The 10,997-nt window shown below is 36.2% G+C and overlaps 1 protein-coding gene across 2 annotated transcripts in view; it reads right to left on the minus strand.

Annotated features, from left to right (window-relative positions):
* Positions 1-10,997, minus strand: part of PDSS2 (decaprenyl diphosphate synthase subunit 2) — a 287,564-nt gene that overhangs the window by 275,036 nt on the left and 1,531 nt on the right. The gene's annotated exons all lie outside the window — the stretch shown is intronic.

The following is a 10,997-nucleotide window of genomic DNA, read 5'->3' on the forward strand; positions in this document are numbered from 1 at the left end:
GAGCAGTTGTAAATTTTGATGAACTCTAGTTTTTCTTTTTTCTTCTACACTTCATGCTTTCTAAGAAATCTTTGCTTACTTCAAAGTCACAAAATTTTTTCCTATGTTTTCTTTTAGAATTTTCAGTTTAGTTTTCATGTTTAAGTGTAAGATCCATTTCAAGGTTATTGTCCTTTATGGTATGAGGTAAGGATTAAAGTTCCTTTTCTCCCCCAGTACCATTTGTTGAAAATACTGTATTTTTCCCATTGACCTGCCTTGCAACCTCTGTCAAAAATTGATTACCATATACATGTGAGTCCATTTCTGAACTGTATTTCATCATAGTGATGTATATGCCTACCTGTATACCAATCCCTCATAGTCTTGCTTATTGTAGCTTTCTAGGAAGTTCTGAAATCATGTGATGTTAGCATTACAGGGTTAGTTTTCAAAATTGTTTTGGTTATTCTGGATCTTTGCAATCACTGATTAATTTTAGGATCAACTTATCAATTTTGACGAAAAAAATTACCTGAAGAAATTGTGACTGAGATTATGCTAAATCTACAGATGAATTTGGGAAGAACTGACATTTTAACAATATTAACCCTTCCAATCCATGAACATGGTATGTTTAGGTCATCTTTGATTTCCTCATTTATGTTTTATAGTTCTCAATGTACAGACTTTGTATATATTTTGTTAAATTTATCCCTTCTCACTTCATGTGTGCTAATATTGTAAACATTTTGCAAATCCATTTTCCAACTGTTCATTGCTAATATAAGGAAGTACAATTGATTTATATATTTTGACATTATATGCCTTATACTTGCCAAAATCGCTTATCAGTTCTAGCAGCTTTTCTGTAAATTCTTAGGGATTTCTTAGCATGGGATGTTATTTAGATAGATATAAAGACTAGCTTTTATTTTCTAATCCAATATGCCTTTAATTTCTTTTTCTTGACTGGCTAGAACTTCTGGCAAAATTTTGAACAGAAGGGTGAGGAAGAACATCCTATCCTAGGGAGAAAGCATTCAGTCTTTCACTATTAAGAATATTAGCTATAATTTTTCATGGATCCTTTTATATTAGGATGAAAAGGGCACCTATTGCTATGTCTTTAATTCACTTATCTTTTCTTCTTTAGCATCAACTCTGCTATTGAGTCAATTCAGAGTAAGTTTTCCTTTTACACATTAAACTTTCAGTTACAGTTGTTACATTTGACATTTTTTTTTTCCTTCATTTTTATCATTAGTCATGTTTTCTTTTAAACACTTGAACATATTTATAATAAGTTTGCTGATTCCATTATCTCTGTGTCTTATGGATCTGTTTCTACTGACTGATTTTTCTCCTGGGTACAGATTATATTTTCCTGCTTCTTGAAATGTACTATAATTTGTAACTGAATGTTGGCTATTGTGATATTGTGTTGTTGAGTGTCTGGATTTTATAGTCTTCCTTTTAAGAGATTTGATATGCTTTCGCTGGCACTTCTATTACTTTTAGATCAGCACGATCCTTTTGAGACTTGCTGTTCAACAAAGTCTGTCAATACTGTCCAGTTAGAAATCAAATGTCTGCCAGTTTTGTGAGAACTCTGAGAATTGTACAGCTTATAGCTCCCCAGCCTCATGGAGTTTCATCCTAGTCATGTGTTGCCTATATTTCAACAATACACTCAAGTGTGCACCTTAGATTTCTGGAGCCTTTCTCTGTGTACTCCCTCCTCTTCCAGATTCTGCTCTGCAATTTCCAGCTGCCTCCACTTCCCCAAAATCTAATCTGTCTCCTCAAACTCAGCAATGCCACCATCCTCCACTGGAGTTCACCCTTTCTGTGTTGCTATTTGGAAAATACCTCCCAGCAGGAAGCCAGAGTGATAGTTCTCACCTCATCTGTTTACCTCTCACAGGAATCACAATCCTGTACTGCCTCGTACTCCAAGAATACAATTGTTTCATTTTTTTTTAATCCAGTTTTCTACTTGTTTACAGTGGAAGGTAAAGTCCAGCACAGGTTACTCTATCTTGGCAGAAGCAGACATACATGTTCAACCTATCCTTTTTGTCTCATCCCATCCCCCACATTCAGCCCACACCAAACGACTACTTCCCTACACCTCGCTAAGCAGTTTCTTGTGTTTTAATTTAGCTTCCTGCCTTGGTCATTTCCTTCTCATCCACCATGACCCAACACTTAGGTCACCTCGCCTTTGAAAATCTTCAATTTTCTACAGAGATTTTTTCTCCCTGTCTCCACAGCATATTGGTCACACATACTATAGCATTTATCCCAAGGTACTCTCACTATTTGCACATCTCCCCCACTAAAATGAACTTTCTAATAATAATGGAAATTGCTAACATTTGGATATTTTCTATGTGCCAGATACTGTTCTAAGCACTTTACCTATATTTACCCATTTAATCTCCATAAAACCCTAACATATAGGTACTGTTATCATCCTCATTTTACAAATGAAACTAAAGCACAAAGAGGTTAAGGAAATCGCCTGAGATCACATAGCTTGGCAGTGGTAGAGCCAGAATATAAATCTAAAGAGTCTGATTCTAGAGCTCATGCTCATTATACTGTTTCTGATGAATTCCTGAAGGGCAGCAACTGTGTCTTATTCTTGTTTGTACATCCCATGCCAAGAGCACCTCAAACATTTGTGGAATGAATTAAAAATTTTAATTTTCTCCTAGTCATACAAAAAAAAAAGTCCTTCATAAGTAATGCAGGTTTGCAGTCAGTAATTACAGAACTGAATCTAGAAAGGGTCTTTTATAAACATGAAGGAGACTAAAATTCATTTTCTAATAATATGTTTAAAGATCTCTGAGAATTTTAACATGAAGAAAAGACTAAGAAGGTTTTTAAGGTAGCCAAGTTAACTGTAGTGAACTCAGAAACAAAAAGTCTCTGCTAAGGAATCAACACCCCCTAAGAGAGAGATGAAGTGCCATAATTTGTCTCCACTAAATGCATACTAAATTAATCCCATCTATCTAAATGTGCAATAGAGATGGAGGCAAAAGTAAAAAGACAGGGTATTTAAACAAAAATTTAATCCTAAAAGCCAAATGTGTCAACAGGAATCAATGAAAACAAACAAAGCCACACTGCTCAGTGAAGTTAACTATGTATAAACAACAAAAATTTAATTCTGTATGAAAAGAGTATGAGTCATTACCTTGGAAACAATTAAGTGTCCATCATATGATTATTAAAAGCATTTACGTTCTTGGGAATAAGTAGTATATAAAACTAAAAGTACTTTAAAAAAAGTAATACAGGCATCCCCTGCCTTTCAAAAGTTCAAGTTAAGCCACTTTGCTTTACAAAAGACATGCATTCACACATTTTCACCAAGCAAAAGAAATACAAAGAGGATTTTCTCTTCTATGAAAAAAAGCGAAAAGCAAACTTAGCATCCAGTGTTTGTTCTGCAGTGAGCCCTTACAGAGGCAGTGTGCACTGGGGCTATGGCTGAGCTCCTTCCCTAGGAGCCACACTCAACATCAAGCTGCCGCAGCTTTGAAGCGTGTCTGTGAGCATCTGTGCTTTATCTTCACTTATTTTGTGCATTCGTTAGCAAGATGTGTCCTAAAGTGTCAAAAAAGCCTGAGGGAGATTATTCTTTGGGTCTGAGAATGCTTAAAAATTTTCCCATGTAAATTAATGGTAACTGCTTCTTTGCTTTACGCCATTTTGGCTTATGGAAGGTTTCATAGCAGACGCTCTTCTTTCAGATAGCAGGGGAGAGCTGTAAAAATTTACACACAAATTTAAATGATTAAAAACAAAAATATATATATTGTGCACAAGTGGATAATTACATTTCATCAGCAAGATAGTAATGAACCACAGGGGGCGAGATGTACTGAGGGGAAGTGGGGGTTGATGACTACTTTCAGCCTCTACCACATTACCAATCTACACCGTGTATCTGGGCTTCTACTCCAGCCTACATCGCACCGTCCAGCTTGGTTGGACAGGTCCACAGTCCCTCATCCAAAGTCCCTGAAACCAATTCAAAATTTTTCTGATTTTAGGAAGGTGCATTTTACCCAGCCCTCCAGCAGGATCTGGGGCTGCACCCTGTAATCAAACACATGAATATTTCTGCAGCAAAATGCATGAATATTCACATTAAGTGGAATAAAGAAAGACTATAAATAATCTCACATCAGTTCAGGTCAGATTTATAGGCCTGAAAAAACATCCTCTTTTCTGAGCTTTTAGGATTTTTAAATAGTAGGAAAAGGACTATAGATTTGTGTTACCACATTGCATCCAATCTGCTCACTCCCGCCTGAGAAATGACAATTGCTCCCTTATCTGCCATATTCAATTACAACACTAATTTCTATACTAGTCTAGAAATGGCAGCATCTTTGGAGATCATTTATTCAAACTCCTTATTTCATTGCTTAGGAAACTAAAGCCCAGAAAAGATGGAATAACTTGTGTAGGGTCATACCTACTGACAGAGCTGAAACTAGAACATGCAGGTCTCCTATCTCCCAGGCCGACTGCTTGTTTGTTGGTTCATTTGTTCGTTCGTTCATTCAATCATTCATTCTCTCTCTCAATTCAAAGTGATTCTTTTCAGTTTTTTCAAATAATTATAGGCTCGCAGAGACTTGCAAAAATAGTATAGTGTCCTATGTACCCTTCAACTGGCTTCCTTCAGTACATAGCTGTGGTACAATATGAAAACTAAAAATGAACATTGGTACATTAGTGTTAACAAAACTACAGATCTTATTCTATTCTCAGCATTTTTCTTAACCTGTATTCATTTGTGTGTATAGGTGTGTATAGTTCTAAGCACCTTTATCCCATGTACAGAGTCACGTAACCACTATCAGAATCAAGATACTGAAATGTTCCATCACCACAAAATACCTCTTTGTATTTACACCCTCCCTGCTTCCCACACTGTCAGCATAAGTGCTGACTCTAGCAAGCACTAATCTGTTCTCCATCTCCATAGTTTTGTCATTTTGAGAATGTTGTATAAAAGGAATCATACAAGGGCGCCTGGGTGGCTCAGTAGGTTTAGCATCTGACTTCCGCTCAGGTCAAGATCTCACAGTCGTCCGTGAGTTCGAGCCCCGCGTCAGGCTCTGTGCTGACAGCTCAGAACCTGGAGCCTGCTTCAGATTCTGTGTCTCCCTCTCTATAACCCTCCCCGGCTCACGCTCTGTCTCTCTCTCTCTCTCTCTCAAAATCAAACAAACAAATAAATAAATAAATCATACAGTACTGTAGGGACCAAGGCCAGCCTATCCCAAAATGGGCTACTTTGGCATGAGCTTTAAAAGTTAAAAGGAAAAGAAACCCAGCAGATCAAGGAAAAGCTCTTCACCTTGACCTCAACTGCACGCTCAAACCAGAAAGAAAGCTATTAACAGAGCTTCCTCTTTACCTAAGAAACTTACCTGCATAACAGGGCAAGATTTGTTTTCCAAACATCTCCTTTAACCTTCCTGCTAATGGTCTTTCTCCCCTTTGTAATCTCTAGACCCCAACCCCTCTCAGCTCATATAACCATCTCCTTGCCTCATTGTCTTTGGAATTTCATGTCTATGTGGATTCCCCATACATATGCTATTAAGTTTTATTTTCTCCCATTAATCTGCCTCATGTCCTTTTGATTCTTAGTCCAGCTAGAAGGATCTTGTAGGGCAGAGCAAATTCTTCCTTTCCAACAGCATATAAACTTCTGAGATTGATGTTTTCTTTAATTGTGGTAAAATTTACCATCTTAATCTTTTTTTTTTTTTTTTTTTTTTTTTGAGGGAAAGAGAGAGGGAGCACAACTGGGGGAAAGGGGCAGAGGGAGAGACAGAGAGAGAGAATCTTAAGCAGGGTCCATGCTTAGCGCAGAGCCTGACATGGGCTCAATCTCACAACCATGAGATCAGGATCTGAACCAAAATCAAGAGTTGGATGCTCAATCAACTAAGCCACCCAGGCACACCCCCCCCATCTTAACCATTTTTAAGTGTACAGTTCAGTATATTCACATTGTCATGTGACCACTCTCCAGAACATTTTCATCTTGCAAAACTGAAACTCTACACCCATTAAATGACAACTTCCCATTACTCCCTCCTTCCAGCCCCTGGTAACCACCATATTACTTTGTTTCTCTTCATGAGACTACTCTAGATACCTCATATCAATGGAATAATACAGTATTTGTCTTTTGGTGACTGGCTTATTTCACTTAGCATAATGTCCTCAAGGTTCATCATGTTGTAATATGTACCAGAATTTCCTTTTTAAGGCTGAATAATATTCCATTAAATGTATATGGCATTTTGTTTATCCATTCACTTATTGATGGACATCTGGGTAGCTTCCACCTCTAGGCTATTGCAAATAATGATGCTATGAACATGAGTGAACAAGTATCTCTTTGAGACTCTGCTTTAAATTCTTTGGGATATATACCCAGAAGTGGAATTACTGGATCATATGGTAACTCTATTTTTAATTTTCTGAGGAACTACCATATTGTATTCTGTAGTGGCTTTTTACATTCCTACCAGTAGTGTGGAATGACTTATTTCATTCAGCATAATTCTTTCCAGATTCATTCAAATTGTTGTATGAATAAATAGTTCAGTTCTTTTCATTGTTGAGCAGCATTTCATTGCATGGATGTATCACCATTTGTTCAACAAGTCACCAGTGAATGACATTTGGGTTATTTCCAGTTGTTAGCTATTACATATAAAGTTGCTATAAACATTTGTGTATAGGTTTTGACATAAGTTTTTACTTCTCTGGAATAAATTCTCTGGAGTGTGATTGTTGGGTTATATGGTAAATGTATGTTTAATTTTATAAGAAACTGCCAAGCTGTTTTTCAGTGTGGCTGTACTATTTTTACATTCCCATCAGTAATATAAAAGAAACCCAGTTTCTCTGCATCTTCACTAGTCTTTCATATTGTCAGTATTTTAAATTTTAGCCAGTCTATTTGGTATGTAGTAGTTATCTCATCATGGTTTTACATTTTTCTAATGGCTAATGTTATACAAGCTTACTTATCTTTACAGGCTCTTTTTGTTCATTTTCTAATTGTACTGTTTACTTTCTCACCACTGAGTTTGGAAAGTTCTTTACATATTCTGGATACAAGTCCTTCAGATATTTGATTTGCAAATATTTTCTCCTAATCTGTGGCTAATCTTTTCATCTTATTAACCAGGTCTTTTACAGAGCACAGACTTTAATTTTAATGAAGTCCATTAAATGAAGATTTTTTTCTCTTATGAAATGGGGTTTTGGTGTTATGTCTAGTAACTGTTTCCCTAGCCCTAGATCCTGCAGATGTTCTCGTGTTTTTTTATAAAAGTTATATAGTTTTACATTTCACATTTAAATTCATTTTACATTGATCTCACAGGTATCCATTTTACTTTTTTTTTTTTTTTTTTTTTTTTTTTTTTTTTTTTTTTTTTTTAAGGTGTGAGGTTTAGGTCAGGGTTCATTTTTTTGTCAATGATGTCCAATCATTCCAGCACCATTTGTTGAAAAGACTATTCTCCTACTGAATTGCTTTTGTACCTTTGTCAAAAATCAATTGGGCATATTTGTGTTGATCTATTTCTGGGTTCTCTATTCTGTTCCATTGATCTGTCTACTACTCTACCAATGCCACACTGTCTTGATCAATGAAATTATATCTAAGACTTAACATTATGTAGAATGATTCCTCCCACTTTTTCTTCCCTAACATTGTTTTAGCTATTCTAACTCCTTTCTTGCTGCTGATTTTACTTTACTACACTGCTTATTCTTGCTTTTAAGGTCTCCCCTATACCTACTATGGGTATGAAAGCTTGGGGAAGAAAGGAGAAAAAAGAATCACAAAGGAAACAATATGTAATATACTACCACCATCCTAAAATATTACCTATGTAATTTCTGTCCACCGATCCTAATGACATCCCAATTTCTTCATGAGAGGTTCTCTACTATTCCAGGACACTTCAGTATCTCTAAATGAAATAGCTAATATATCCCCACTACTCATTAGCCACAAGTCATTTACTTCCTTCTCGTAGATAGTTGTAAATATACTGTGTCCAACACAATGCCTGTTCATCAGGGAACACGGTCCATGTTTTAGACTTCTTTATTTTCCTCCATAAGCTTCAGTAAACATTGAGCTAATTAATTGAGGATTTCTTTTATCTAACTGGAACTTACAATATAAAGATCCTAGGATATCTAGAAGAACAAGGGTAAAAATTAGCTAATTGCTACACTGTTCCTAGTAATAAAGTCATTATTTCACCAAGTCTCAAGATTTTAAATTTAATCTCACTTCTGAATCTGTTAGAGTATACCTCTAGGCTCTTTTTCATTTTCTTGATGAGATGGCTTAGGTAAAGAAAGAGAAGGCAGTGAATAATAAATTATGGTGATTTGCTTTTTTTCTCCTGCTGTTTGCCCAAAATGCCACCCTTCACCCAAATTTTAAGGTTATTAGACATGATTCATCTCTAACATTCCATGAGGATTTAAACAAAAAGGAAAATGGTCCAAGGGGCTGGAATATCGATTTAAGTACATCACAGAAACTCAAAATTTAAAATGAAACTGTAAAAGAATTTACCAAGTCCAGTTTCCTATAGTCCTACCTAAATCAACTACAAGGGGTCTTTGTGTTCTTGGCTAACATACTGAGAGCATTCTCCTCTTAATTATCAATACTTTGCTGATAAGATTTCAACAAAGTAAGGTGTACATCAATTGAAAAAAATATAGTTGCTTAATCCATGTTTTCAACAATAATCATACAGTCTGGAGGTGCCTGGGTGGCTCAGTTGGTTAAGCGTCCGACTCTTGATTCTGGCTCAGGTCATGATCTCACAGTTCATGAGTTCAAGCCCCACAACCAGCTCTGCACTGATGGCATGGAGTTCACTTAGCATCCTCTCTCTCCCTCTCTTTCTTCCCCTCCCCTGCTCATGTTCTCTCTCTCAAAATAAATGAATAAACTAAAAAAAACAAAACAAAAAAAAAATCACAGTCTGCCTACTCTATGATCAAATGCCTGCTCCACAGCTAAAACAAATACAGGACTCCCTCCCTAAAAGTTGTTTGTTCACTGACTGCCTGTGAGTTCAGACTGTTTAAAAAATAATTTACAATACACTATCAAAGTAAATATAATAAAACTACACACACATTAGCTCTTTTCTTACAAAATAAAGCAATCCATATGTCACCACAACACCTTTGCCAAAACTTAATTATTTTGTTCCTCCCCATTTCTTTTTGCGGTAGTATGGTACGGGGCAGGCAGGGCAAGCTGTAACCAGGAAATTTTTAGAGCCACTAGTCTTACAAGCTTTCATCTAGTGTGTCTCTGGTGGCTTCAGGAGGGATCTTCTCCAACACCCCATGTGATGCTCTAGCAACTAAGTATATGAATTATAATTCTCAGAATATACACATTAATTACACTTTTTCTAGCTCTGCCCTTTTCACTTCAATGTTTTATTACAACGACTATAATATGCACAATGCAATATACTACTCCAACCCCCACCACACACAGTGAAACCCACTATTTGATGACCAAAATAAGAAATTTCATAGTTGTAGTACTGCAAGAACATGGAATAATCTGAACTCAGGCATTGCTCATAAGAGTGTCAGCTAGCACAATCACTTCGGAAAACAATTTGGTATTATTTACTAAAGCTGAACACGTGCATACATTCCTGCATCTATTCTTTCAAGACAAGTACACCAGGAGACATGTACAAATACATTCACAGCAGCATTTTTCATAACAAAAATGCAAACCACCCAAATGCTGATTGAAAGAAGACTGTGGCATATTCACACAATAGGATTTCATACACCAGTGAAAAACTAATGAAGTACAATTAAACATGAAATGGATGAATCTTAGGAACAATTATGAATAAAAAACTACACATAGCAGACTCAATGCAACAAACTATCATATTTATAAATTTCAAAAGTGAGCAAAATTTAACATGGTATTATTTAGAGGAGCACTGATACAATTTTTAACAAGGAAAAATAAACACAAAATCCAGTACCCTGGGGCTCAGGGGCATGGACTGGGAAGTACAGACAGTTTCAAAAGGATTCATAAATACAGTTTTAAAACTGGATGGAAAGCTCAATACTTTAATTATTAAGCTGTAAAACATGTAAGTGTGTGTGTGTGTGTGTGTGTTTTGAGTGTATAGCATCTAAAATCTCTGCAAAATTAATATTCCATCTATAGGACAAGTTTAGCGCAGTCATAAAATGACATTCCTGATCACTGGAGATAATGCCAACAAATAAAATCACTTTATTACAGCTATTCGGTAACTTTTGTAGTGACAAAGAAATGACAGGTGTCTCATAAAAAATTATAGCAAGGGGGAAGGCAAGGGAAGTGGGAGTAGTTATAAAAGGGCAACATAAGGGATCCTTCTAGTGACAGAAATGTTCTCCATCTTGACTATATCAATGCCATTAATCTACTTCTGATATTGTACTACAGTTGTACAAGATGTTACTATTGGGAAAACTGGGTAAAACATACATTGGATCTCTCTGTATTATTTCTCCCAACAGCAGGTGAATCTATAATTACCTCAAAATAAAACTTTAATTTAATAAAAGAAAATAGGAAAAGATATTTTTGTCTAAGGCTTCTCCACTTTGGTACTATTGACACTGGGGGACACATAATTCTTCATGGTGGGGACTGTTCTGGGAATTGCAGGGTGTTCAACAGCATCTCTGACTTCTACCCACTAAATGTCAGTAGTATGCCCCAGTTATGACATCTCCATATATTGCCAAATGTTCTCTAGCAGGCAAAACTGCCCCATTTAAGAACTACTGCTTTACTCACAAAAGCAAAGAACTGTGGAAATGTTCTCAACAGAAGGAGTCTCAAGAGACATGACAACTAACTGTAATATGTGAGGCTAGGCTAG

The sequence above is a fragment of the Puma concolor genome, chromosome B2 (genome assembly GCF_028749965.1).
Source record: "Puma concolor isolate L17-30 chromosome B2, mPumCon1.1.hap2, whole genome shotgun sequence".
In the NCBI taxonomy this organism is placed as follows: domain Eukaryota; kingdom Metazoa; phylum Chordata; class Mammalia; order Carnivora; family Felidae; genus Puma; species Puma concolor.